The sequence below is a fragment of the Berghia stephanieae genome, chromosome 10, assembly GCF_034508935.2.
Source record: "Berghia stephanieae isolate SIO BIC M18660-M18661 chromosome 10, UCSD_Bste_1.3, whole genome shotgun sequence".
In the NCBI taxonomy this organism is placed as follows: Eukaryota; Metazoa; Mollusca; class Gastropoda; order Nudibranchia; family Aeolidiidae; genus Berghia; species Berghia stephanieae.
The window spans coordinates 20,465,572-20,470,571 of NC_088369.1; the positions used below are offsets into that span (position 1 = coordinate 20,465,572).

The 5,000-nt window shown below is 38.3% G+C and overlaps 1 protein-coding gene across 7 annotated transcripts in view; it reads right to left on the minus strand.

The window, feature by feature from the left end:
• LOC144980778 (uncharacterized) overlaps positions 1-4,951 on the minus strand; it is a 58,102-nt gene extending 53,151 nt beyond the window's left edge. For 2 of the 7 annotated variants that reach the window (XR_013646955.1, XM_078928580.1), the window contains exons 1-3: positions 4,640-4,744; positions 2,471-2,606; positions 1,371-1,433 (exon numbers count right to left, since the gene is read on the minus strand). The gene's annotated coding sequence lies outside the window, so the exon portion shown is untranslated. Of the gene's footprint in view, positions 1-1,370; positions 1,523-2,470; positions 2,651-4,639 lie in introns of all 7 variants that reach the window. The other 5 variants (XM_078928579.1, XM_078928577.1, XM_078928576.1 and 2 more) reach the window with 5 other exon arrangements.
• Positions 4,952-5,000: the final 49 nt, after the last annotated feature.

Here is a 5,000-nt window from a genome sequence, read left to right on the forward strand (position 1 = left end):
AACTTAAAACGGATAAGGGTCTGATCGTGACAGCCTTAATTTCTCAGCAAATATTGCATGCAGGTCTCCACATGTGATTTCATATGAGCTTTATTGAGCTTTATATGGAGCAATATCCACTAAATGTGCTCAAAGCGCTTTACAAAGGCTCCCTGACTAACAGCAACATTTAACATATAGGACGGGACATGACGTCTGTTAGGCGATATTACAATTTTTCGGACAAAGACAGCGCTGTTAACGGCCAGGCACATTTTACACCCGAGTACGATGAGAGAATGTGAGTAAAGAGCCTTTTCCAAGGACTCAACTATGCGCCGAATGCGAGGCTCGAACCCAGGACCTTCCGATCCGAAAGCGAGTGTCATACCACTAGACCACATAGCCGCACAGATGGCGATAAATAGCGTCCGAAGGGGTCAGAGAAAAAGTCTTGACTCCACGCGGAATCGGCCCTGGTTTTGTCCCTTTAATTCAGAAAAGTGAGTGGAGCAGGTACTTGTGTTGATAACAACAAGAGATGAAGTGAATAGAAAAGTGCAAGAAGACAATAGAGAATAATTTTTTTTCGGCGGTTGATGGGGTTTGAACCCGCGACCTTATTGGTACGACAACTCCGCCTGGCTGGTGAGAGGGTGACTCTACCGTATGAGCTATCCACGAACCCAAAACAATTCGTATCAAACTCAGGTCATTCATTACTAGATCCCTCTCTCACCGACTACTGGAGGTAGCGCGGGTTATTTTGGGTTCGTGGATAGCTCATACGGTAGAGTCACGCTCTCACCGGCCAGGCGGAGTTGTCGTACCAATAAGGTCGCGGGTTCAAACCCCATCAACCGCCGAAAAAAAAATGTTTATTCTCTATTGTCTTCTGGCACTTTTCTATTCACTTCATCTCTTTTTGTCCATTTTCTTGGCGTGTATCTGCTGATACCTAGATTGACGATTTATTCATTGGTGTTTACTCTGTTGTGTGTATGTGTGTTTTTTTTGGGGGGTTTTTTTTCTTGTTTGTTTGTTTTTTGTTGTTGTTTTTGTTGTCTCTTTTATTTTATTTTGTTTTTGTTTCTGGTTTGTTTGGGGTTTTTTTGTTTGGGGTTTTTTTTTCTACCTTATTATCGAAGCGAGGACTAGAGACGCATGCGCACAACCAACATGACGTTCTCTCTCTAATAACTTTTCCGCCGGTGACGTCACAGACTATGGGTGACGTCCAATCAAGGGACGCTACTCTTCCGCTAATCGCATTCCCTATTGATGATAATAATTGTGCGCATTCAAAAGAAAAAGAAAATGTTGCAGTTTGAAGCTCGACGAAATAAATATTAAATACGAAACGAAATTTTAAAATGTTTAAAGACACTCACCTGGTTTGTGTTCTTCAAAAGGCATAGAAAACGTTCAGACTGTAGAAAGTGTTGTGGTTGTCACTGCATCAAGAAATAGAATGTATTCACGATATTCTATTATTCTATTGTCATCAAGTCAAACGCGTACACAATTCTATTTTTAAAACGATCTACAAATTTAAATAGACTGTCTATAGATAGAATGCGCTTGGCCAAGGAGTTCACAACATTGCCATCCGGAAGTAAAACGGACCAACACACAAACTCTGTGTAACCATGAACTTTTATAGTCTGGTTAATACAGTTTAGTGAGAACAACTCACAAACGCGGATGGCAAAAACAATAACAAAGGCCTGAGTGACGTCATCTGCATACTATCTATATCTAGAAATGATCGAAAAATACACAACGATTTATATGTTGTTTGAATAATAAGACAAAAACCAAACACTTATGAATCCATGCAATTAAAGGCTCGTTTTCCAAAACTCGTTAAATCGATTTTTCTACTTTTTGAGATTTTCCATCCATGAGGTAAATTGAAACTTAAACGTTATCTTAAGCATCAAATGGCACAAGAATTTCCCTAGATTTGTGTGAATTTGAAGTTGAAATAATATGATAAAATAATAGACGGAATATGAAATTTTAATAATTTCAATAATTTCAAAATGGGAAAAACGGAGTTAGGGAGTTTTGGAAAACCACTTTTCAATTGGATTCAGTAGTCTGATGTCACGTCGCCCGGCAACGGCGGCCATCTTGGTTCTAAACAAAATAAATCATTACTTTTTATTCTTCAAGCTGGCTAGAACTTTTCATATGCCTTGTGATCAGAATGTGTAAAAGTCAAAACATGATCAAATTTATGTTTTTTTCCCCTCTGGATACGCTTTTATGCTCGCCGGGGAAATATTTCATACGGGCGTCCGCCATTGTTCCGATAGTTTAGAGCCAGTGTTACTAATTTACCATGCGTCATTAGGAAGGAAGTGACACTACAACCATTGAATCCTATTCTGCGCATTCAAAAGAAAAAGAAAATGTTGCAGTTTGAAGCTCGACGAAATAAATATTAAATACGAAACGAAATTTTAAAATGTTTAAAGACACTCACCTGTTCTGTGTTATTCAAAAGGCATAGAAAACGTTCAGACTGTAGAAAGTGTTGTGGTTGTCACTGCATCAAGAAATAGAATGTATTCATGATATTCTATTATTCTATTGTCATCAAGTCATACGCGTACACAATTCTATTTTTAAAACGATCTACAAATAACAGACTATCTATCTATATCTAGAAATAATCGATTAATGCACAACGATTTAAATGTATAATTATTCATTTATTTTATTTTTAATTGAGCTTTATATAGCGCAATATCCACTTAAATGTGCTCAAAGCGCTTTACAAGGGTTCCCTGGTCAACAGCAACATTTAACATGTAAGACGGGACATGACGCCTGTTAGGCGATATTACAATTTTTCGGACAAAGACAACGCTGTTAACGGCCAGGTACTCATTTTACACCTGAGTAGGGTGAGAGAATGTGAGTAAAGAACCTTTTCCAAGGACTCAACTATGCGCCGAGCGCGATGCTCGAACCCAGGACCTTCCGATCCGAAAGTGAGTGTCATACCACTAGACCACATAGCCGCACGAATAATAAGACAAAAATCCAACACTTATGAATCCATGCAAATAAAGGCTCGTTTTCCAAAACTCGTTAAATCGATTTTTCTACTTTTTGAGATTTTCCATCCATGAGGTAAATTGAAACTTAAACGTTATCTTAAGCATCAAATGGCACAAGAATTTCCCTAGATTTGTGTGAATTTGAAGTTGAAATAATATGATAAAATAATAGACGGAATGAGAAATAGTAGGGGAAAATATCCTCAATAATTTCAAAACGAGTAAAACGGAGATGGGGAGTTTTGTAAAACCACTCTTCAATTGATTCTAAACAGGTAGAAATATAATAAATGTCTTTACTAGGGGACTCAATAGGGAATGAGATTAGCGGAAGAGTAGCGTCCCTTGATTGGACGTCACCTTACAGAGAGAACGTCAAAATGGTTTTGCGCATGCGTCTCTCTCGTCCTCGCTTTCGGTGAAGTGTCTCATGCCACACAACCAACATGACGTTCTCTCTCTAATAACTTTTCCGCTCGTGGCTTCCAATCAAGGAACGCTACTCTTCCGCTAATCTCATTCCCTATAAAATCATATGAACATTATAAGAGCACTTATTACGCTGGTTGTTATTATGCGACACCATTAAAATACATGTCAAATCTAAAATGTGTGCTAACGCCTCAAAACGGTATTATGAGTGTGTGTGTGTGTGTTTGTGTGTGTGTGGGGGGGGGGGGGGGATTAGATTATAGCCTTCGTTCATTGATAGATGCTCTGCGTTTGACTAAGACACTCACAACATTGCCATCACAAAATATAACGGATCAACACAAAACTATGTGTAACCTTGAACGTTTATAGTTAGAACGAAGTTGACGTCACTCAGGTCTTTGTTATTGTTTTTTGCCATCCATGTTTATGAGTAATTCTCACTAAACTGTACCAGATTATAAACGTTAAAGAATACATATAGATAGTTCGAAGATGACGTCACTCAGGCCTTTGTTATTGTTTTTGCCACCCGCGTTTGTGAGTTGTTCTCACTAAACTGTATTAACCAGACTATAAAAGTTCATGGTTACACAGAGTTTGTGTGTTGGTCCGTTATACTTCCGGATGGCAATGTTGTGAACTCCGTGGCCAAGCGCATTCTATCTATAGTTAGTGCGTTGGTCCGTTATACTTCCGGATGGCAATGTTGTGAGCTTGTTAGCCAAGTGCATAAAATTTATAAACGTTAAAGGTTACACACAGTTTTGTGGGATGGTTCTATAGATAGAATGCGCTTGGCTAAGAAGCTCATCACATTACCATTGGCCATCCGGAAGTATAACGGACCAACACACAAAACCATGTGTAACCATGAACTTTTATAGTCTGGTTAATACAGTTTAGTGAGAAGTACTCATAAACGCGGATGACAAAAACTAATAACAAAAACCAGAGTGACGTCAACTTCATTCTATCTATATATGAACGGATGACAATGTTGTGAGTGTCTTAGCCAAGTGCACAGTGTCTGAAAACGTTTAAAGTTACACATTATAGTTTCGTGTGTTGGTACATTATATCCGGCTGGCGGATGTTGCGAGTCTTTCAACTAAACGCAAAGCATCAGTATTAAACGCATTCATTTTAGCACATACGAAGTTAAAGAATCACCACCGTGCCTTATGAATTCGACATCAAGAAATAACAAGCTCAACACACTGTGATATGCAGCTGATATGAACTGCTCTGTTTAAATTCCAAGGAACACGTTGTTAAATATTGGTACAACACATTGAGTGAGACAACCCGTTTTTTTTATTAACCTTGTTCTTCCTTGGGACACATGTTAACTCTCTCCTTACAGGCCAATTCCCGGATTTTCCCCAAAATGTCACACCAAACCTATACAAAAATAGATTTATTTCACTCAAACACAAGAGCTATACATTTTTTAATTTTTATTTTTTTTTTTTGCTAAACGAGCTCCTCAACACATTGTTAATATAGCAACGATTT